The following is a 25,340-nucleotide window of genomic DNA, read 5'->3' on the forward strand; positions in this document are numbered from 1 at the left end:
AAAAACCAACTTAAATATATAAATAGGAAACACACAAACACAAAAATTTAACACTGTACCCATATAGTTTCCTGTACAACTGCAGTCCTAGGAGTGCAGCTCAGTTCTGGTTTACATTCTAAATTTTAGATAGGAATTTCATGGAATTGAAATGAAAATAAAACATATCAGACATACCAAATTGAAAATATAATCATGTATCTCAGTCTGTGAAGTGATGTTGGGTCTCTAATCAGAAAGTAATATGTAATAAGCTTAAGTACATTTCTGCTGAGGTTTTCCTCATCAGTGCCACTGATTTAATTTCTGTGTTTGATTAAGAAGGACAATGATGGAGTGACTGGTATCATTTTGGGAAAAAAATTAAAGGATTAATATTCTTAAGAGAAAAAGACCTTACTTTCAAAGCTTTCATCTATCCATGTCATTTAAAATATTACTCTATATTCTGTCCTATCACTCTGCCTTCATCTAAATGTATATAATTTCAGCTCTGTATGATTGCATTAGAGAAATGAGAAACCTGTGGAATTATTTTGATTGTAAGACTTTTTGGGCCTGGGCTCTGTGCTTGTTTGTGCAGCTAAAGTTGTGCTTGTCTGCACGGGGATTTCCAAAACTCAGCAGATAATTACAGGGCTTGGTTTTCATTGACTCAGTGCAATTCAAACCTCTTGCTTATTAATCTAAACTTGCATATTAAGAATTATGATTTTAGGAAGAAGTCTATAAAAAGTATATATTTCATACGTGTTCATTTTCCATGACCTTACACAAATACAGAAGTCCCTGGATAGCAGGGAAACCTGGATAAGGTATTGATTCTAGAAGATCTGAGGTGATTATAAGTATTACATACAAGTATTTCAAAGGCGGGTCATTCACAGATGGAATAATGCAGCCACAGCTGATTGAAAATTTTCATTTTAGTTGTCATTGCAAACCTTGAACAAGATCAAGACTTTTGGCTCTCAGACAGGAAAAAAATCTCAGTGCTTGAGTTGGAAACCAACCCAAGCAAATGCCTCTGGAGCTGTTGCTGCAGAGCAGCATAGAAAGACCTCAGAAGAGATTTGGGAACTTTTCCTGCTATTCAGTGTCATTTGTAAATGCTCGCTTTCATCTCAATTACTGCACTCCCATCTCTTTAGTGAACTTCTCTTCCAAGGAAATAATTACTCTGTCTTCTCTCTTTTCCAAGTTGCTACTACCTTGTTGCCAGGAGATAGTCTGGTTTTTCTAATAAGTTTCCATTCTAAGAAATATTGGAAAAAAATACATACACATGGAAAAGCAAACTTTGATTTTTGTGTGTAGACTTTTCTTTCATGTAAACAAAGTAATTACCTGGCCATTGCACCAAGTGGATTATAGACATGCTCAAATATCCACAGGCTTTAGGATAAATATCTCCATTGGACTGAGTGGACACAAAGAAAAAATCGTGATTATAAACCTGCTTTTCTGCTTTCATTAAGCATCTATGGCTTTATCTTTTTAAATTAGGAAAAAATGTCTATACTTGGTGGGTTTTGTCCCAACTGTTGTTCAAAGTCCTCTTCAATTTGAAGCTTTCATGAGGTGGAAATACAAGCATTGCTGGAAATGAAATTACAGTTGTCAGCAGGCTGGAATCTCAGTTGACATAATTCAGAATATGGCTCTAGATTGAATTTCTGTCAGTTTAGGTTAACAGAGACCTCCCTCATGTCCTGAGAAAGACCCAAGAGTATCTGTTTTCTCATCAGGGGAATGCAGTGTTGATTTTACACTTTTGTAAGAATATACATATTTTTATTTAAGTCAGATGTTTACCATGAATGAATCTGGCTGGGTCACTCCTGCATACTAGCCTTTAGTATTTGCCAGCATGCAAAATGTCACTATGCACAGTGAAATAACTGAAATTTCTCAAATACACCGGTTTTCATGGTTATTAAATGGTGAGGTTATAAAAGAAACTCTAATTTCAGAATTCACAGCTGTGTGAAAAAATAATTGCTAAATAGGTATTGTATACAGTAAGTTAAATAATTGTACTCTATTAAAAGGAAAGAATAAAGACTGCTGCAGGAGGTGTGCTAAACAAATATTTAAAAGCCTGTAATGATAACAAATAGTAGTATTATTACATATTATTATTATTAAATATTTTTGAATGTTTCAAAAATTCCTATGTGACAGGACTTAAGTGAACTCTCAAAATCTTCCTCAAAAGAACACATCTGTATTTTTTCATTGATTTAATAGTTCATAGAATTGTGTAGCTTTTTATAAGTAATCCATCATCTCAGTTTTTCTTATCAGTATAATTCCAGAGCCTGCATGATTTTTACATGCAGGTTGTCACATTTCGGTCCTTCAGCCAGTGTTCTATGCTTTTTTTCTCCTAACACTTTTTTTTTGCCACACTTCCACATTTATGGCACCTGAATGTTTGCTGCCAGATTTGACACATCTGTGTGAGGTACCACATTTGGCTCTTTTCCTAAGGGTCTGCTGCACCTCACTTGATTTTTAACTTAGCACTCTTAATCTTCTGTTTGTACTTAAGATCTCAAGTTGAGACTGCTACTACAGCAGTAATATTCCTGATTCAAGCAATAAAAAAAAAAATAAATAAAAAAAAATCCAGAGCTTATTTAGGGATGTATTTCCAGACATAAGGATGGGGACAATGCCTGAGCTGCTTTGTGTTACCTGAAAGCAGCTCCAGCACTCCCTCTTTGACCTCTGACAGCTTCACAGTCCCTTTCCTGGAGCTGCTTTTCCTTCTCCCAGCTGAATGAATCTTCCACATGGCAAAGACTTTGCTATCTTCAAGCTGTCAGCTTCAGTTTTTTGAGACAAAGATGGCAACAGTTAAAGTGAAGAGCTAAGAGAGAGCTCACACACAAGACAGGCAAGGTTATCTGACAATTACCAAAAAGCCATTCAGGAACATCTGTCAGTTGTGTGATAAAAGCAGCGTTTCTTAGAGCCATCTGTCTGCTTTCAGATTAGCCTGAGATTGTGGAAATAACCTGCCTTTGATTAAGGCAGTGGGGTTATTTTTTTCTCATTACACCTGTGACTAAAATTATGGATGTGTTTAATGTAATATGTAATGATTGTTAAAGGGAAATATTTTTATCTAAGGCTAAAAATAATGGAGTAGATTCAGTTTTATGGGATTTCCTTGCCATGTTTTAGACAGTCTATCAATCTATTGCATTCGAAGCTGGCATTCACTCATTGCAAATATTTTTTCCAGGGATGTTTGTAACATTAATATTTCAAAGTTTCCTGCATTTTTATTGTGGTTGATATTAAGAACACACAAGAATATATAAGCTGATTTCTGTTTCTAATCCAAATCCAATGTCCTCCTGAAGATTACGCTCCTAACAGTGTTTCACAGAGCACATTCTGTCATCTATTATTTATCTGGTTTCTTTAACATGATAGATATTCCTCCTTCTTTCTGACAACCTCCATCACTGTTTCACTGCTTGACAGTGTGACATTCTCAAACAGCAATCTAATGCCTACAGAGTTTCATGTTGACACAAGCAAAAAGAGGGACAGACTTCCAGCTAAATGAAAGGATGGTGGGTAAATATATGTGTAGCTGTCAGTGGCAAAACTATTTTGTTTTGAGTAGGTTTTTTTCTTCTCCTTCTTCATTCCAAGGAAACATCTCCCACCTCCAGTACCACCTGAACTTTATCTAGCCAAAAAAACCTGCTTTTGCATCTTAAATTGTCCTGCCTGAAGGCACTGACCAGAGTGTGGCTCCCTTTCCTACCTTGCATCAGAAGTTAAAATTGTGTTCAATATCCTTCCGTGCCTTTGACAAATTAAATTATTGCAAGCAGTAACTGAGCCATTTGCCTTTTTATTTACTGCAATTTCCCTGTTACAATAAGATGCTTTCATGTGGATGCAGGCATGTTACTGAATGTTGAATTAATGTTATGAATGAATGTAACTAAAATTACACAAAACTAACTAAAATTATTTCATATGATCAAGGAACTAAAAGGTGCACTTGTAAAAAAGATTCTTTTTATTTACTCATCTAAATTTTCCTAGTTCTCACCTGCAGGCTACATTTTAGGAGCTTTTTTATATTGGTGCTATATTGTGTGAATAGTGAGGCAAAATGTGGTATTGTGGAAGGAATACCTATTTTATTAAGCTCAGAATGTAGAATTAATAAGAAAAAATTTCTGGCCCCAAAAGCCTAATATTTATTAATAAAAAAAATTGAAACGAAAAACTGGAAGGTTCTTACTGTTTGGTCTTTAATTAACTTTCTGAAGATCATAAAAAGCCTGTAGTTGGCTGAAAATAATAGTCTTGCTTTCCCTCTTCAAAGGACATCGCCACAATGTTTTTAATCTTCAGGCCAACATATGTTTTAATTTATATTTATATTGTTAATTATAAAAGGGGAAAAAAGTTTGTAAAAGCTGGAGTAAAATTTGTGTGGGATAATAGTAGCTGGGTTCAGAAAATTAAACTACTTAGTTGAAGGTGTTTTGAGAGATACTCATTGAGTAATTTGAGAAGGTTAGCTTAGTTTCATTAACAGCTCTGGAGAATTAATGTAGGAACTTTTCCTTCTTCCCTTCTTACAAAGAGATGAATTTTCAGGAGGAGTCTTTGGAACCATTTGGCTTAATCAACTTTAAAGTCCTCCCATAATGAAACTTCACATGGCTCTTCTTGTTTTAAAGGAATTTTATAGGAAATAAATTATATATTTTTACTGGGCGGAGACTGTGTGGGTTTCTGTGTGGTAGAATCCCTGTCCAGCACAAGGTGTCAGAAGCTCTGAGTTGTCCAAGCTGAGGAGGGTTTGAAGACCAGTTCAGTTTCAATTTTTGTGTGGAAAACAACAAAATGATGTTTTTATAACTCCAGTACTTGAAGTTGTTCTAGGCCAGACCTGTAAGGCCTACATAGACACAGGCCTAGAATCAAGATGCTTTTGCAGTAAAAGAATTAAGGAAAAATTAATTCTATCTACATTACTCCCAGAACAAGCCAAGTTATCAAATCTCCAGTGGGAATGGTTTCCTCCCAGCAAAAGAAACCTGAGCCACAGAGAGAGGAGGAAGGCAGAATCCCTGTGGAAATGTGTTCTGAGAAAATAGCCAATATCAGCAAATGAGCTGGATACAGAGAGAGACCTTTTAGATTTAATAACCAGGTAACACATAGGTTGAATTGTGTTCTGGATGTTGTTGATGGCTGCATTAGCAGTTTGCCCATGTCCTTTATTTGACTCTGATCTGAGAGAGTTTCTCCTTTTTTTCCCCCAGGGAGGGAAAGGCATTTAGTGGGCTGAGTGTGTATTTCTGCTCTTGCTCTTCAGCTTCATCCAGAAAAGCTCATTCCTGCTTTTCCCTGGTCAGGGTCTGGGGAAGTCCTTCAGATAGGAATTATGATCCCTGCCTGAATTACAGCTCCTGCTAACACTTTGCTTACAGATCAGCTCTGCTTCTCCACAGCCTTAAAATTCCCATGTGCTTTGTTCAGGACTTTGGGCTCACTTTTTAAAGGCATCTATATTCATTGAAGGAAAGATGTTATTAGGAGCTAAATACATGGTTATGGCTGAGATGGAAATCCTCCCAGTAGTCAGAAATTAATATTGTGCCTAAATTCACCCTCTTGTGTGTGGAAAATCTTTGATGACAAGATTTCTGTATTTTAACTCCTTGATATAATTTTTAATGTCAAGGTAAAATTACTTTTCACACTACAGTGTTTACATCTGCGTTTTGTAACTATATGTCTCCTGGATGAGAAATCAGATTAAAAAAATCAATGTGAAAAAGGTAATTTTAATTTCTTTAATGCTTTTAATTAAATGCTTTAATTAATTTCCAAATTGGGGTGCTAAGCTTTACTGTCATGGAGGCAGACACCTGCTTAAACTACATCTGGTCTTTGTCCCCTCAAGTTCACAGCAGCAGAATCAGAAATATTCATTGTGGTGTATTCATTCGAGGTGTTGAAGCTCTTGAAATGTCTTTGATCTAAAATGATGTTTAGACTGCTAGAGCTCTAGTAAAATGTACTTTTAAAAAATCTTTCCTTCCTTGTTTTCTTTAGACTTTGAAAAATGCTGTTAGAATTAATGTATTCTATCTTAACTTCTGCCTTTGTGTAAGTTTACAAAAGAGCAAAATGTAAAGCACATGTTACCTCAGGGTAGAGTTTACTGATAAAAATGCATAAATGTTGAGTTGATGAAAAATAATTTGCCACTGATATAACAAGAATGCAACTGTCCTTAATGCTGCAATAATTTTTGCTCAATAGCCTGTCCCCCTGATCTTTGCAATGAAACCTAAAAATATTAATGATTGGCCATATACTCCATTATTCTTGATCCCTGTGCCTGTGTGACAAAAATATTTCACATCAACCCTGGTTAATATGAAGCACAACCACAGCTGAATCTCTCCAAACTTTTGGAAAATACTTTTCTAAAACAACTGCTTCAACACAATTGTAATCTTTGACAAGCACTAGGAAAAAAAAGCAAAGAAAAAGTTGTGTGAACAGAAGCCATAATGGAATTTATTCTACTCTTAAACATTGCAGACATCCAGCAGAGTAATTTAATCTCTTCACAAAAAAAATATATTTTTGATTTTCATTTGGTAATATAATAAATTATTATGCTAAGCATTTTAATATAACTTAAATTAATTTGATCAGAGCAAAACATGCTTTTTATATCTTGAAGAGCCATGTGTGTATGTAATTTTCTCCAAATGGAAAAGAAATTTTTTATTCTTCTTCCTTATTATTGGAAGGAATTCAGAGCTGAGAAACAATTATTTTTTCTCTTTTTTTATTTGGTTGTTGTATTTTTTTTCCCCTCAATTGTTGACTGTCATGTAGGTTAGGATGTAGCCATGTGTGATTTTGCATTATAAAGCTGAGGAATTGGAGGGAAAGAGCTCCAAAAATATGGCATAAATCAGAGCTGCAGGGTCAGGAATTTCTCTAGATTCTTTCTTAAAACTGACAATAACAATATCTTAATTGATTGTTTTGGTTTGGTTTGATGTTTTTTTAGTTAAACATCAGCTTTGGCTACTATAAAGATAATGAAGGCACTACAGTGCTTCACATAGCACTGCAAAACTTGTTTCACTTTTGGCTTAGTTCCTATCGGTGACCAAAAAGGGAAAGGCTCTATCTGCCAATCAGCTGGTCCTGCCATATAAACAGAAATATATTTAATTAATTTCTTTTAAGTGGCATTTCTCATGCCACTTCTAGAACAAGAATTATAATTTAAAAATAAAACTAGTTTTTAAAAAGCAAAACTCCAAGCTCACAAAAAACTCTCTATACAACCAAGTCTGGAGTTCAGAAAACTAAATTCCTGTATCAATATTGTTTAGGTCATTATTACCTCAGCGCTTGCAATGTAATTTACTTAATTCAGTATTGCAATGCGATACTGCTGTATCAGAGAGTATTCCGTGGCCATTAAACAGAATTTTTTTAACCATGCATTACTTTAAGTTAATGTCCACAGGGGATCATAGGTCACCACCTATGTCCCCAGAAAATATCTCCTGACTGCTACTCAAGGTGCTCCTTTTCTTTGCCCTCTATGTGTGTGTGACAGGGAGAAAGAGAGGGCAAAAATCATAAAGTTCTACAACACACTCTAAAAAGCAACCAGCTCTGACTCTGGCAAACCAAGGGAAAAATCCATTTATCCACCTGTTTTTTGTGAAGTGTGGATTGCTCTTTTATATGCTGTAATACCTGACATTCATTTTAACTGCTCCATCCACACTGATGGTGCGTTTGGCTTTCTGCAGTGTGAAGAAGGGTTTTTTTTTAGCATCTGGGGATAAAAAACACCCGTGTTCTTCAAATATTTCATTCCTTGTAAGCTTTATATATAATTTAGCAAGCCCAAGACAGTTTCTAAATGAATGCTGCATACTATGACCAATTATGATCTTTCAACAAATAAATTCTGTCTGCTTTTATAATTTTTTTCTTACATTTTATTTCTTTTTTCATTTGAAAAATGTGCTTTCCATCCAGCAGCAGCATGCAGAAAAAAGCTTTGACTTCTGTATGTAGGAATATTTCATTTGTGATCCAGGTATGCCCTTTGTCTTGCCTGGAAAATACAGATTTTAAGTAGTGTTTGGGAGAAATGAGTAATTTGCTTTGTTTTATTAATCCTAAATTTCATTTTTTACTCTCTAGAGAAATATGTGCCCTAAATAGCAGCTCATGTGTTACCCTGTTTTGGAGTGCTTAGTTATGAGTAGAGAGTGTGTATTTTATGACTTTATTTGATCAAGGTAGAAGTCTGTTTGGGAGTTAAAAATGTGTTTCCAGTGTGTTTGTAGAAATTGGGTAGATGCTTATTTGAGCACTGGTGTGTATCCATATACCAAAATGTGCAGTGGAACAGAAAGAGGCAAGAAATTGGCCAGAAGTAAACAAGAAATAAGTCAGACACTCCTTTACCCAGGCACTCACTGTTTGGCTGCCTCTATTTACCATCACTGGTGGAGTTGAAAAGGCCATTGCTGATCTGCCCACTCAGTTCCCTTTTTAATTCTAATTTTTTTCAGTCATAAATGTGCACAGCAGCTCCATGTGGTGACAGCTGGCATTTCCTGGGTGTGGATGACCTTCTGAGCTACTTAGCAATTGCAAATTATTCTAATTTTACTGACCAGCAATCTGCAATTTTCCTTTCCTTACACTGCTTCTATGTGACCCTTTGAGCTGTAATAAGAATTACATTTATGTGCAGGAGAGAGGGACAACAATGCAAGCAGTCAAAGCACAGTAGCCCCGTGGAGCTGTGAGGATTCACTCCTGACAATCCCAGTGGAAGCATCAGAGGAATCCCCTGGGTGCCTCTGCCGGAAGAATTGCCTTAATGGCTGTAAATGCTCTCTGAGTGTCAGTAAATCACGTGTGGAATTCCCTCCTGGTTCCCTTCCCCATCGCTCTCTCACTCCACTGCCAGGCAGCAGCAAATCCTTCATCGTGGGAAATTTAGTATTTCATCCTGCTCAAACAGTTTCCCTGTTTGTCTTCTCCATGAGCATAATTGCCCAGTGTGTGTGAAAGCTGCTACAGCATTGCTTAGGTGTGTTTCTTGATTTATTAATTTTTCCTACAAATTATTAAAGTTTCCAACAAAAATCCCACTTAAAAGCACTGTTAATGTCAGTGGGTAGAACGCTGTATTTTGGATTTAGTGGAAATTTTAGTGGAAAGGGAAGGTGTGATCATGTACATAATCAAAAGGGGCTTGTGCACATTTCTTTGTTATTGTTTTATCCTGCTCAAACAGTTTCCCTATTTATCTTCTCCACAAGCATAATTGCCCAGTGCCTGTGAAAGCTGCTACAGCATTGCTTAGGTGTGTTTCTTGATTTATTAATCTTTACAACAACAAAAGAAAATCCAACTTAAAAGCATTATTAATGTTAAGACATAAAAATCAAGCACAAACAACACTCACTTCTGTGTTTGCTTGTTCATGATGGTCTAAGATAATCTGTACAAATACTACTATTCTCTCAGGTAGTTTTGAATTTGATCTCTTCTTTATTCTGGATGTGACAAGGGCTAATGACATCCCTTGTCCCATCTTTCACAGTTCTGCCTCTGCCATTTGGTTTTTCTTCCTCAAATTATGTTGGTAGTACAATCAGGAAGTTGGAATAATTGAGAGAGAAATGGCCAGAAGAGGTAGAATGCCGAGTTTTGGATTTAGTGGAAATTTTAGTGGGAAGGGAAGGTGTGATCAGGTACATAATCAAAAATGGCTTGTGCACATTTCTTTGTTGCTTTCTGGAAACAAAGTGTGCATTTTAGATATTTGCTTGCTGTGTGAATGTGTCAAGTTGGATGGGGCTTTGAACAACCTGGTTTAGTGGAAGAGCTCAAAAAAATACACATTTTAAAAGGCAAAGGATTAATTTCTGCAGAACAATGAGGCCTGGAGAAGGCTCTGAGTTTGGACAGGGGAAGGATAATTCTGGTGTTCCTTACATAAAGGCCAGGTCTGGCTTCTAGGATGATCACAGATGATATCCCAGAAAGAAATTAATGTTTTTTCCCTTAAATATTTTTTTGAAATAATGCTAAGAGAACTACAGCATAGTTGCCTGCAGAAAGATGCATCTCTTTAGGAGCAGATCTCCTGAACTCTCCAATAAACCTTGGGCCTACTAATGGAACTCCAGGAAGGAGGAATTATATGGGAATGTTCACGACAGCTGTTCAAGATCAATGTCAGCTGAAAATAATCCAAAATACAATGGCACTTAGGTCACACACCTGTGAAAGTCCCTGACACGAAAGGATGAGTCCTTATCTGCTTGGCCATGATAGTACTTGGTTCCCAAAGGTTTTGTTTGGCTTTTTTTAGACCATGCAAAATATGTAGCTTCTTATTTAAAACATCAAGCATTCTGTGAACAGCAAATGTAGCAAGGTTTTTTATGAAACTGTTATTCTTGCGTGCATCCATCTCTCTCTCTTTCTCTCGCTCTTTCTCTCTCTCTCCTCAAAGTTTCCCTTGGTTGCTTCCCAGGATCCCTGCAACACAGGTGTGCATTTCTATATCCCAAAACCTGTTGTACTTCCAGGGTAGCCCATGTTGGCTGGGGAAGTCCCCTGCAAGTGTCAGCTATCAAATCTCCTACCTTCTGAACCTCTGCTCTCTGTTGAAGTGAAAATCTGTCAACAGGTTCAGCAGCTTCTTCCAGTGCCTTGCTAACCTCTGAGTAAAGTTTTTCCTCCTAACATTTAATCTAAATCTCTTCCCTTTTAGTTTAAAACCATTCCCCCTTGTCCTATCACTCTCTGCCCATGAAAGAGCAAAACCTAGAGTTCATTGTGTCATTTGGAAAGTGAATTTGGGGAAATTAAGGGCTGGTAATACATCACACATTCATTTCTGCAGCAAATATATATCCTATAAGAGGATGCCAGAGAGGAAAGTGGAGAAACAAAAGTGAAAAATTGCCACTTGATGCAATGATTTGTCACCTGTTGACAGTTGTGCCTGTTGGCAGAAAAGTTCATTATGAATGATAAGTTTAGGGCTCAAAGCAGGACAGAGAGAGCCCTTTAAGGTTTGTCCTTGAAGGCTGGTGATGTGCAGCATGGTTTCATCCTTTCTGTAGTGGAGGTTAGTGCAGTTTAATGTGTCTGTTAGTCTATTTAAGATATCTCCCATCAAAAGAATGATAGAAGAAAGGATGGTCATATTACACCCTATTGTCACAGTTCTGGGAAATGGTAATGCCCTGTAAATATCTGTACAAATAAAAGGAGAGAGGTTCTGACAACCAATTAAAATCCAAGTACTGATATTGTAAGCCTAATTTTTATCAGAATGACTTGAGAACAAGACGGTTGTTTCAATGCAATATTGATCATTCTAAAAGATCATGAGAAAAATGCAGAGCAGACCATTCATCGAGCCATTCAACCAGTAGAGGCTCTTATAACGTGCATTTAAGAATTGGCCTTTTCTGTTGTCATATCCAGTGGTCTGTATTGCATCCAAATCCTTTGTTGCCATTGTGTATTTTCAGCAGAAATTCTGCAGGTCTAATGTAGAAAATAGACAGCAGGAGGTCAAATGTGGTTTTTTTTCATGCTCCCTGTGGTGATGACAGTTGAAGCTGTGAGCATCTCCCTCCTTCCTGCTCCTATTCAAACAGATAAAGTGTTTTGTACAAAGAACCAGACATATTTTTTTCTGTACAATATTAAGTGTAAAAAAGTATTTGGCTTAAGGATTCCCAAGCAAATAACCATTTGACCCTTCACAGGCTTTTAAATAAAAATAAAATTTTAAAGGATTTGGCAACCCTGTGATAATCTTACTTAAGAGGCAGTTTAAATCCAAGGAAAAAAGATGACTCAGTATGGGAATAACTCAGTGTGGGGATTCTTGTAGCTGTATTTCAACTTTTTGTTTAGTTACTGTGTGTGTCACTCCCCCTGTTACCTTCCACTGCTCAAGTCTGATATTCTGGTTCTGTGGGGCATCAATACTTCAGGTGAGGGACCTTTAAAACGTCCGTGTCCTAATTTATTCCCCATTGTACTTCCTGTTGTGGGTGCTTCTCTGCTGAAAAAAATACCCAATAAAAGTGCAATATTTTCTTTCCTGTGGGTATTAGACTCAGTTGTTTATGCCTAGTTAGGAAATTCAGTGAAATTCTGTGATAATACCATATTCCTCCTCCTCTTGCTCAGCGTTGACAGGTTTCTCACATATTCCCCCTGAATGCTGGAGCTGCACAGAGATGGAGCAGATGGAATTGCACTGCTTTTAAAATCCGGAAATATATTTACTTGGGAATCACAAATCACATGCGATTTTTGTTTCTTAAATATTTTTTGGAGGAAGAAGGGAAATTTTCTGTTATTTATTTGGGTTTTTTTTTCCTAAGTGAATGAAAACAGAAATTATCAGAGAATAGCTGTTCAGAGGAGTATTTTGATGAGATTATTTGGTAGGAAGACATTAAAAGGTGAAGAAGAAGATCCTAAAAAGTGGTTTTAATGTTGACCTTGAGACATAGGGGATACAAAGGGGGAGAAAGGGTATGCCTCTCCTGTCTGGCAGCCTTTAGTTGGGCCATGTGATTATAATCACAGCATTTCAGCTTGGCTCTTCATCTAATCTCAAGATAACTGCTTCACTAATTGATTTTCAGTAAGAAATATAATTAAGTTTGATAATGGCTTTTTTTTGTCTTGCTGCTTGGATAGATAGAGATATTCTTGAATGTAAACCTTGAGTTTTATTCTCTAAATATTCAATAATACAGTGAAGACCAGTTATTCAAAGTGTTTGATCTTTTAACATTGTGACATCTTACCACACCACTGTGACAGTATGAAGTCAAAAGTCAATGACAACAGCATCCTCTTTTGTTGGAAAGCTTTTAATAATTGAGATATTCCTTTACCTCTGCTTTGCTATGATATGTAAATATCTTGTCTAATATTCATTATTGCTCTTTTATATAGATTGATGTAATGTTCATGTCATCGCCTGTATAGTTATTTTTGATGCAACATTCTGATGGTCAGGTTCCTAAAGAAGTATTTGTAGCTCCTTCCCTATAATGATATGAAACTGTGTTTCATACAACACGTTATATATGGTAGCACACGTCCTAAATAGCTCAGGTTGGTACGGAAAATACGAGAGAATATAAGAACATATAATGTAAATATCATGGTATCTTTTAGGGTGGAAAAGACCTCTAAGACCATTGAGATCCATTGTAAACATGAGCTGACTAAATTAAAACTGAAAGTGGTATATTTTTAAAAACCAGTGCATGTTTTGGGGGTTCCATTTCAGTGCTAATCTCAAGAAGCACTCTCTCACTCTGGTTTAACTGGAAGTTCTGAGAACAGAATATGGCCCTGAATGAGCAGCACGAGGGAACAAAAGGCTGGAACCCCTCACTTGTCACTGCCAGCTGTGAGCAGTGTCCTTGCTGGTGGGTGCTAAGATGAAAAGGATTTGTCTCTCTAAGGAAGGCAGCAGAATCTAATATCCCAGATCCCTGGCATTTGCAAGGATCAGTTGCAAATGACAAGCAAGGATCAGTTAAGGCATTACACTTCCAGACCTGTCCACCTTCCCCTCAGTTTATAATTAAAGGAGACTTCCAGCACCAAAATTACACATTGCAGTTCCCAGCTTTCAGACAAGTGATGCAGAATCAGGAGAATTGCTGAAAGTGATTTCATTTCCTCCCTCAGTTCCAGCATTAATCAGTCTTTGTGGAGGAACCAGCCCAAATCCCATTCCCAAATGGTACCTTCAGCCTGTCCAGCTTCATTTGTCACCAGGCTGCTGCAGTCAGGCTGCTCACAACCATGGATTTCAGCTTTCCTGTCATCATGACACCCGATTTGAAAGTGTTCTCTCCTACAGGAATTTATTCCCTCCTGTTTTATGTGTTTAAAAATCTTAAATGTTTTAGAGCTGGAATGACCATTTAGCTGTTGTAATTTTATTGTTATTTTAATAAAAATCTATGAGCTCTGAAATGGTGAAAGACATTTCAAAACACTTTCATGAAAATCTCTTATCTCTTCTGAGGTAAAAGGGACTGGAATGTCCTCATAATTACTCCTGTGGATATCTTTTTAATAGCTTTGGGGACACACACAAACATTTAATTATTAGGAAAGGAGTGAATACTATGAAGGATATCATACTAATAATGAAGTTTATAAATACATAGAATTCATTAATTGATAATTAATTTAACAGATAAACACAACTCGATTTTGCTTTAAGCAAGGAGATCATGGAGGTATTTATTGAGGAAGAGACATCCTGCTATGAGTCTGTGCCAATAATTTTCCTCTTGTCCTTGGGTCAAAATAATTGTTGATTTAGTAAAATTTCCTTGCTTCCCTTTTCTTATTAATCATGCATTTTTCCTTCTCATGTTGTTATAAAAAATTAAATTGGCATGTGCAGTCAGAGAGAGTCTTAAAATTGGCCTGTGTAGCATGAGAAAAAGTCAAGGAAAAAAGTCCTTTATCACCCTAGAACATACAGTTGAAATGAATGCAGAGCTGCTTTCTCATATTGTATCCACTTTTTCTTTTTTACCTTGATAGATCTATTTCATTCAGCTGAAAAGTAAATCTCTTTTCCCTAATTCTGAGCATTTTTTAGAGAATAAGAAAGCTATTTTTTATCAAGCACTATTTATGCTATGATCTCTAACTTAGTAATTTAATTTAAAGGAAACTGTCAAGTTTAACTAGATCTCAACTATAAACCTGTAAAAACACACTTTTGTGAGCTCTTTGTGACTCACCCACCAGGTTTGGTTTATGTGCTTTTAGAAAAACTGTTTTATTTGTCAGATAGAAAAATTCTTACTTGAAATGCAATGTTTAAAGTGAGTGGTTTTCCTTGGATTTCTTTGAGAATAATTTTTCTTTTTAAAAAATGAATATTTAATAATGGCATTTGCAACCCATATGAGATATTGTTAATAGCAGAGATGAGAAAATGCATTCCTAAATGAGGTAGATGTAGAGAAGAAGTGCAAGACTTCAGGGGTGCTTTACATACCACACTCTGTTCTTCCCAAGCTTCCTTAAGCAAAAAAGAAATGTGACATTGCTGGGGAGGGAGAGAGCACAAAAACCACACAATTCAGATTGCTATTTTTAAAATGCAAGCTCAAAGATGACTGCCCTATTTTCATATTTTCTATATTATTTTTTTATGTAAAAGGTATTCAAATCTTAGAGAAGAAAGCTGAATGAAGTATTTGGACTGCTCCAGCCTGGGATGTATTTGCTGCAAGGTGGGAAAAAACTGTCACAAGGTGAAAAACTCTGTCAAGCTGGTTTGGTAAGTCCAAAGTTTATTGCATTTGTTGAAAAAAATATTAAAGGTCAGATGTAAGGAAGAGCTTGAAACAAAGAAACCCAACCCCCCTCAGAAAATCAGAAAAAATAAAAGTAAGCTTAGTGCGTTTGCAGGTTTACTTAAAAACCGAAGTCTGGGGAGGTTTTCAGGGTTGGGATGCTTTGCCAGCTGCTGTTGGGCTCTGGCTCAATAAAAAGGGGGTTTGGCTTTGATGTTCCTGGTGCCAAGGGACAGGAATTGCAACCACACAGCTCAAAAGCGTTGAGCTGCAAGCAGCACCCTCTGCCAGCTCTGGTTTATCCCAAAAATGCATCAGGTGATGCCTTGACTTCCCCTGTGAGCAGTGGGCTGGCTGATTCCCTGCCATGTGCAGAGAATATTTTGGTGGAAAGTCTGTCACGTTGCCTGCCATCACTGAGCTGGGTCAAAATTTTGGCTCTTGGTATCTGTTATGTGCAAATCCAATCCTGATGATGGGGGAATCACAGTTTTTAATTACTCAGGGTTACAGCCTGACATGTGTCTGTGTAATGTCCTGTAGACATGTAAATCAGAGTCATTAATTATTGTGCAACACTTCAAAAGCCTGCCAGTTGTTAGTTTTTCCAAAGCAAAAAACGTGCACATAAGGAAAATTCTCTGAGACAGCATTTTGTGATGTGAAAAATAATAAAATCTCACTCAGCAAGCTACCAGCTGTGAGCTGTTTCAAGTATCAATTCAACATGTCAATTATATTAATATGTACACTGCTTAACAATTTTGCCAGAGAATGCAGTGGAACACTAATTTTTTGTGTGGAGGGCATAAAAGAAAGGTTAATATGTGCTTTGCCATATCAAATTATGTAGTGGAAATAGTAGTTTGACTGTATATAGTTATTTTTTGGAAATTGTATCAGATAATAGGGCTTTAAACATAACCTTGGTGGAGAAATTATGACATTTATTATTCAGGGAATGAATTACCCATTTTGGAAGAATAGAAGATGAGACTGAATTCTCAATTTTCTTATGTAGCTTTGTTTCTCCAACAGATAAAAATCCCAAAGTTAATATGCCTCTGCTTGCTGCTGGGATCAGTAGGCTTCAGAAATAGATGCAACTTTATAATAATGTGTTACTTCCATGTGAAATATGGGTGATATATTACTTGAAGTGAGATTGAAGGTGACATTTTGGCTCTTATATTTGCAAAGAATTTGCCAGACTGGGACAAAATGAAGATTTCAGGAGGCAGTTTCCAGTAAACCCACCCATTCCATGTCCTGGAATGCGGGCCAGGCTGGGTGATCACTATCAGAGCTGAATTTTGCACTCAAGGTTTTGTCAGCATTTCAAGTAGAAAATTGATTGCTGCTGTAACAGAACCTACTATTGCTTTAGCAATTTTTTCCCCCTAAACATATTTTTGTATTCTCTGTGAGCATTTCTTTTAAGTATAAGAATATTCTCTTATATGTTCTAGCCAAGTATCTGTGTATTGCAACTGCCGCACTAAGTGCACTTGAATCCCACCACAATTGTCTTCTCCAGTCTCATCTCCTCCTTTTTCTCCTCACCATGCATTGAACAGATGGCCTTGAGCTTTATGGAGGTGATTAATTAAACTGCACATAACAGGAGTATTTTTTTTCCATGCACAAATTCCTCTTAACAGGATTTAAAATTCTTTTGGTGACCAATCTGTTCGGAGGGGAGGGGAGAAGAATATTTTTATATTTTCCACTTTTAAGCATATGTAATATGTGTCTTAAAATAAATGTATCTCTATGTTGTGCCAGTTGTTGGAAACAGCTTAAATTTTAAGCTGGCTGGTAAAGCTTAACAAGGGTGTCAGTAAACAAAATATTTGATTTTGAACTCTTGAGGTTGTGAGTTAAAATATATGTCAGAAGTACTGACAATCTGCAGGTCCTAGGGAGAATTTCAGATCTCCAGGAGCCTCTCTGTTGTGTCTTGTCAAAACAAGTTTGGCTTTGAATGCTGAATGTGTAAAACAAGTTAATTATGTGTGACCTGTGAGTATAGCCAAGTTTCTTTGTAGAAATTACTGACCAAATTATGTCTGCTATTGAAAAAATATTTTAAAAAACTTTGGTTTTTATCTGCTGATGTCCTTTGCTGGACAATCTCCTAGAGGATCAGGGTAATAATTACAGGTGTGTTAAATTATGCAGTCAATGCTCTGGAAGATACAGCAGTAAATTCAATGCATGCTGTGGAAATCCAGCAGGAAGGGGATATATATCCTGTACATTTGTGTGTGTGCATATGGGTGTTCCAAGAGATTTGCTGTGTGTTTTTTCCGAGGTTTGTTTTTAACAAGTTGGGAAAGGAGAGCTAAAGGGAAGCTTAGTACAAAAGGGGGATTGATTCTCCTCCCAGATAGGTGGCCAAGGATATCCATGTATCTTGAAAAACTGCTGCCTCTAGTGTACATCTATTTATAGCCGGTCTGTGGTACCTAACTGTGAATAGGCAGACCTGAGAAGAATGAAATCTTTTGAGGTTAATCTGCTGTAATCCCTTGCTTGACACCTTTTCCAGCTGCTTCTTAAAAGTTTTCAATTCCTCAGGCAGCCTGCACATGAACTGTTTCCTTTTCCACTGATAACACCCAGGAAAAAGCTTAGATCTCATCACAAGGCAGAAATATTCAGAATTCGGTATACTCCTCTACTCCCAGGAGTATAAATTTGAGTCTTTTTATATTCCAGATACATTTTGGGGAATGTTATGATGTTATGGGGGAGCTTTTTCCTTTATAGGATGAGAAGAAAGAAGGTTTGGTGGGGTAGGGATGTGGGCAGGCATGAGCTGATAGTGTTCATTTAAGATGTATCTCGGTTGGCTGCTACAGACCTTCTGAAAAAATTGAACTCTCTGTTACTTTAAGTTCTCCAATTTAATAAGCAGCCTCGTTTCTCACCCTGCCCTTCTCAGCCTGCCTGGTTTGTTCAAGAAACTTTCTTTCTTTCTCATTTGGTCCCTCCCTGCCAGGCTGCCACTGCCCCGTCCTTTGGGGGAGTTCAATCCTCGCAGCGGGCGATCCTCAGGCTGCTCTCTGAGCAGTCCCTGCTGCACCAGCCCTTTGTGCCACACTGATCCCTGATCTCCATGTGCCTTGGCTGGCACATGAAGCAGGGATCAGAGCTGAGCTCACTGATTAGTTCTTAATCATGTGAGGAACCCCACTGCCACTCACTGGGATTCATGTATTGTCACTTAGGCATCCTAAATTAAAAGGCTTCTAAAAGGCTTGTCTTGATATGTCTCAAAGTGTGACTTAGTACTTTGAAAACTGTAAATATTTTTGTCTGTTCAAAGGGGGAAGAATAATGCATGTAGTTGGGTTTTTCCTTTTCTTCTGATGGCTTTTACTGATGTTTTTGTACAGTTACCTCCTGGCCACTTTTGCCAGCACTTTGGGTCTGTGTGTTGTCACAAGAGGGGGCACTTGGGATGAATTTTGCACGATGAAGCAGCAGTGAAATAGTTAATGCCTTCTGGCCTCGATTAAAGTGCAGCCAGCCCAAATCAGCTCAGAACATTTGTAGTCCAGAAATTGCTACAGCTCAAATCAGCCAGACTGCTGAGAAAAGGATCAGGGTGGCCTCTTTGCTCGATGGGGAGGTTGAGATGGCCAGCTTTAACCGGGTGCATGATCTAAGTGGAGCACTCGTGTTTAATACAAGCCTCCTTTTATCTTAATGCTATTGGCAGAGCAACACATTTGTCTCAATTTCCTCTAAACAACAATTCTCAAGGCAGACCTTGAAAGCTGCAAATTCTGCTTTACCTCAGCAAAATCACATACCCTGCACTGACTCAGGTTTCCACTCAAGGTGACTAATTTTCTGTCTTGTCTCTTCCTGATATTAGAGGAATACTTTAGTAGCATTGAGATTTTCACACCTGGAGAACAGAAGAGAAAAGATTTCTGTTTTAAGTGAAAAATTTGGAGCAGGTGATTTTTGAAATACAGAACTTAAATTTGGTTACAGCAGACAAAATAATGCTGGATTTGTTCAGAGTCGTTTAATGTCACACAGGAGTCAGTGTGCTCATACACAGTTCTGCAGTCAAGGGAAGTGCAATTTTCTGTCCATTCACAGGTCCCAGCATGATGGGACTCTGATTCTTGAGAAGATGCCTTTGAGTTCAAAGAACATTTCCAGACAAAGCGAAGATAAGAACATTACACACTGCAGAATATACAGTTCTGTATACAATTCCCTGCTTCTTATGGTGAAGACTTTTCTGAAATCAGACTCTTTTTCTTTCCTTTTTCTTTCTCCTGAGGGAATTACATCAGGGCTAAAATAATGTATTGTCAGTATTTTCCTTCTCTAGTCACAAAAAGAAACATAAGAAAACATCTTACACTCTTAAAAGTTTTCAAAATCTCTACACAAAACCTTATCATTCAGAAGCTCTTCCTGAGCTTCTTAATTATTATTTCATTAATAGAGTGCCCAGACTGCAGATATTGAGGATTGTCTGATGAATATGTCTTGATAGACTCAAATTTTGTTATTTGATTATTGATTATTGATTATTTTAAATTTTATTATTTTCTACCTCTCTGAAAATAAAATTACATCCTACATTCAGTGAGTACATCAGACTTGAGATGGGGTTTGTGGTTGATGTGCTCATTAGCCAGAGAAAGTTGAAGTATCAGTTAACAGTGAAATCTGATATTCTTTGGCCGGGAACAGCAGAATCCATAAATGCTCTGAATTTCTGCCTTACTGCATCTGTTCAAAGGCATAAAAAATTCCTAGGACAAACTCAGCCCTGGATATACCTGGACCTAGGTCCAGTACAGATTTTTGCCTGGCCTTGCTGCTGCTCTTTGCATTGATCTAATTATAAAGCTTTGATTATCTTATTGATTTAGTGGAGGCCTGCCTGTTTCTGCCAGAGCTGAGTTTGGCTTTGTGACTTCAGCTGGAGATGACTGAACACAGTTCTCTCAGGCTTGGCCAGAAGGTGATTCCCCTTTGATGCTGTCCCAGTTTGATTATGCAATTCATCAATGCATGGACTGCACACAAAATGAACTGAGTCAAGACAAGGTTGTGTAAACTCGACTGGATAATCAAGTCTGACATAGCACTTTGCCAGCAGGTAGAAAAAATAAAAAACAACCCACTGCCTTGGAGAACAGATCAGCTCAGGCATGAACTTTATTCTTAAAAGGTGTTGGAATGTAAACATGAAATACTTTGGGTCAGTTGTGTGTTTTTTTATGAACAGGGTAACTTTTTCTTGTGCTGATCTTTCCTTTAAAAACCTTGCATTTTATATTTTAAATAGGGTATCAAAGCAAATGTCTCAATGCTTTTCTTTTTTTTTTTTGTTTTTCTTCTTTAAAATATTGTTAAGTTTGCAATTTTATTGACTGTGTACAACTCACCACTTGGGTTAAGAGGCTGTAACACAGGTGAGCCCACTAATAATAGAAAATCCTGAAACATAGATTACTGCTATTTATTGTAATTTATCAGGAAGAATAATTCCTGGCAAATTAATTTAGGTCGTACAGTAAAGGATAAGTGTTTCTCTATGCAGCAAATATTACTTGGGGTAATCCATAGCTACAGAAATTTAGCTTTGGAAAGGTGAATGAATGAACTTGAAATTTTGGAGACTGCTGGAAGAAAAGAATGTGCTGTCTCTACACCATCTATTATATTCAGTGTTTGTGAGTGTTTAGATAAAAATTTACTGTGCTCCGTCACCGAGTGTTTAGGTAAATATTTACTGAAAAAATCAGATCTTTCACAGTTAAACATGAATTGAATGAAATTTTCAAGATTACCAACAGAGACCACCATACTCCATTATTGTGTAATCTGTAAATGAAGGAACCATGTCAAAGGCATCATTATCAGATTTCTTTAATGAAGCAACAGTGCTATGCACAGGCACAACTGCTGAAAAATAACTGCACACAGAACAGTTTGTATTAATGTTCTGATGGCTTCACCTGAAACAGTTTTCCAATCTCATCAGCATCCTGAGAGAGAGCAATGCTTATTCTGTTAAAGCTGGGGAGTTGCACAGTTTTTCCTGCCTGGATGAGGCTGTGCACGCTGTCCGTACAGTGGTGCTGCACAGCAGAGTTAATGAAGCTGTTAGCATGATCTGTCATGCCAGGAAACATCCTGAAAATAATTAGGAAGTGACTGGGAATATTTAGACAGGGTGCATGGTAGATATGCTGAATTTGCTCATAGGAGATACGAGTTTGCATTTAAAAATACTCAATGACCTCCAGCAGCTGCTGTACTCAAGTCAAAATATGGAGTTGATGAAGTCTGTTATGCTCCTGTTGTGGTGAAAGGTATGAGCTTCTGTGATCCACTGCTTATCAGGTGCAAACAGAATTCATTTAAAAAAAACCAAGAAAGCACAAAATATTGTCATGAGAGTGCTGCCAGCATATTTTTCCAAGTAGGTTTGATAGCTGCATGTCTATTACCTTCTGCATTTTTTATTCTGTGTGTAAATTAAATATTGTGAGGGAAGAAAGGAAAAAAAGACAAAAGTGCATTTTAGATGGGCAGCATGTGCATCAGCTAAAGGGGAAGTGTAGGTTAAACTGAAAAATGTAAGAATGACAAGGAGGAAAATTAAGGTGTGTGCAAAAATAACAAATTTTAATAATGTATGTTTAGAATGTTCCTTCAGTTAATGGTGACAAATTGCAAGGGGTAGTTTCATTATCTACATGTTCACATCACCGTATCTTGATCTGATGGGTAAAAAAGAGCAAACTGGCAAATATCATTGCATCTTTTCATCGTTTTGCCTCTAACCACAGAGGAGAATTAGAATTTAACTCACTAGATGCATCTCAGGATTTTTTATTTAGGGTTTCCTAGGGATACATGAGATTTCACTAAGCTATTTAATGTGGGTACATGGGAGTAAAGATTTAATTAGACCATCTCCTATTTAAAAGGTACATATTAAAAATGCATTGTTAAGTTTTTCTTTGTAACTTAACAGAGCTTAAATTCCCTGAAAGAAATGCAAACTTTCCAGAATGAAATGCAAACCACAGTGAAATTCTTGAGGACTGTGAAACTCAGCACAAATATTGAGCACAACTCAATATTTTATGCTTTGAATAACTTTAAAATAATCTGGTTTTTTTCTTACTGTAAAACAGAAGGAAAAAGACACTGCTCTAGTGTACAACAGCATGGTCAGATCAGCAGTTCTTCCTTATTCAGAAGCCTGACTTTTATTTGATTTGGAGGACGTGGGTAAAAGGCCCCAGAGGAGCACATTGCCAAAATGCTAAATAACAAGTGTAAATAAAAAATACTGAAATGTTGATGTCAAACCTTTTATGCTTCTCATGCTGCTTCAAGAAGAGTTTATTCAGTGCAAACAGAGAATTCATGAGCAGTGGATTACTTACAGCATAAATAATAAACTTGAGAAAATTAATTAAAAAGTGGCAAAGGTTACTTTGGGTAGAATCCTACAAGTACAGTGAAGAGAAATACACAGGAAATTAAATAGAATATGTTCATATATTATTAATCTACACATGAGATTTTTTTTAAATGAAAGCAAAAGAGCGCCTCAGTACCCCAGTAATTACAGTATTTCCTAGAATAGAAACACACATATTGAAGTAGCAAACCCCTGAAATGGGAAGGTGTGAAGTTTTCTCTGCCTTAACTCGTCTTGAACTGCCTGGAGTTTGTTTTGGCTTGCCTGTGAGGAAGCTGTGTGTGATTTATTTCACTTTTCACAGCACCACAGACTCCTAAAGGCTGGAAGTGGTCTGTGGAGTTTATACATCCAAACCCCTGCTCAGGCAGAATATCTTGAATATCTCCAAGGATTTAAATCTCTGGACAACCTGCTCCAATGTTTCACCATCCTTATAGTAAAAATAAGTTTTAGTATATATTTAAATGGAATTTCACATGTTTTGCTCTTGCCTCTTGTCTAGATACCTCTAAGAAGGGTCTTTCTCTGACTCTTACCTCCTTCAGGGAGGGCATTTCTGGCTCATGGTCAGCTGGGTGTGCACCAGGAATTCCTGCTTTCCAGCTGGTCAGTTCCTGGATATTTTCCTCCCAAAGTGCAGTATTTTGCACTTTCCTTGGCTTGTCTTAGTGGGTATAGCCATGATTTTGACACAGATTCTAGCAATGAGTAGTTACTCTGTGCAGACTGGGACATTTCTGACTGTGTCACACTGATGCATGTGGGGCAAGACAGTCCTGGCATTGCAGCCAATTCCTCTCAAGTGGGTATTTACAGGTGTACAGACACGAGATGTTTAGGAAAAGGGAAATGGAGAGGGCACCAATAGATTATAGACATGGAACTGAGCACAAACAGTTTTAGGAAAGCAAAGAAACGAAAGGTGACCATGCACAGAGGTAAAGCCTTTTATGGTATATTTGGATGCAATGTCACCTTGTGTACCAATAAAGAAAGGTGTAAAAACATCTTAAAAAAATATCGAAAGATGACCCCAAACACATTCCACAGAGGGGAGGAGAAGGAAATCACCAACATCCTACTCCTCCCAGAGAAGAGGACCCAGGATGCTGAGTCTCCTGTCCAACACATCAGAGAGATTAATTTTAATATGCAGAGGGGCAATGGAGGACACCAGAAAAATAAACCAAAACAAAACAGGGATATAAAGTATGTGCATATAATGATTTTAACTCAGTTATTAAGAAACTTTTCCCTAGTATCTCATTTTCTATTTCTCCAGTAGTTAAATGTGAATTAATCATAAACATTTCAGATGTAATAACAGTAAATTGTCGACTTTATTTACAAAGTATGTTTTTAGTATGTTTTCAGCTCACAGCAGAATTTTGAGTAGGACACCCCTCTGTGATCCTTTTTATAGAAAGGTCTCTGTTGACCCAAAGCACTGTTCAGAAACCTGAAGGATGATTCAAGCCCAGGTCCACTTTTTGTTTTTTCTGAAAGAGAAAAAGCTGCACTCCTGCTTTCCTGTCTCTGCTTCAAACTCTGCCTCAATACCCTCCCTGCTCCAGGACTGTGCCAAGTGCACTCGTGTCTGTGAGTGGAAAGATTCCTGTCCCCTAAAGAAATTCCCTCTGCTGCTCTGTCTGGAATATTAATTCTGCCTTGGCATGTAGGAACTCAAAGGCTTGGTTCTTTCTGTGATTATTCAGGCTTGGTGGAGATTGCACAGTGTTTCTAAATTCCATCCCAGAACAAAATTGTTTTTCTGCACCCTTAAATCTTTCCTGCTCTGGCACAGGGCTGATCCTTAGTTGGTGCCTTTTCAAGGAATCTCTTTACATGAGAAATAAGATGAGTAATCACTTAATACACTAAATCCACTCATTCATTCAAGTCTTCATAAATATTGTCACTTTTTTTAACCATTTTCAGGGCCCAGGTAGCTTAACCCCTTATAAATAATATCAATTTAATAACGTACTTTCACTGTTGCTTCATACCAAAGCCATTGCCATAATCACTGTGGCAGGAAAGCTGGGGAAGGAAAATATTGGTGAGAAGAGAAAGTTTGGTTTAAAGTCGTGTACCTCTGCAACTGAAAATAGTAATGAAAGTGATCATTGCAAAAAAAAAAGAGCCTGTGAACTGGCAAAGGTAGAAGTTGGTGGTGTTAAGCACAAACAGTTTAGGCATTTGTGGGGGACCAGTCTAGCCTGAGAACTATACCTAATTTCTAGGCCTAAATAAGGTCTTCAGTCACTAATTAATTACTTGTTTGTTTTTTGGTTTTTTTTTTCCCATAACAGTCTGGTCTCCCCAGAAATATACTCTGGGCAGTATGAATTGACCATTGCTTTGTTTTCATGAAAATGCAAAATGTGACTTGATTGTACTTAGGTTTTTAGAGAGGA

General features: G+C 37.2%; 1 long non-coding RNA gene across 3 annotated transcripts in view; it reads left to right on the forward strand.

The window, feature by feature from the left end:
- Positions 1 to 25,340, forward strand: part of LOC135295043 (uncharacterized) — a 332,142-nt gene that overhangs the window by 158,762 nt on the left and 148,040 nt on the right. For all 3 annotated transcript variants that reach the window (XR_010357090.1, XR_010357091.1, XR_010357092.1), the window contains exon 2: positions 15,305 to 15,424. This is a non-coding gene — a long non-coding RNA (uncharacterized LOC135295043). The remainder of the gene's footprint in view (positions 1 to 15,304; positions 15,425 to 25,340) is intronic.

Source organism: Passer domesticus, chromosome 2, assembly GCF_036417665.1.
Source record: "Passer domesticus isolate bPasDom1 chromosome 2, bPasDom1.hap1, whole genome shotgun sequence".
Lineage (NCBI taxonomy): Eukaryota > Metazoa > Chordata > Aves > Passeriformes > Passeridae > Passer > Passer domesticus.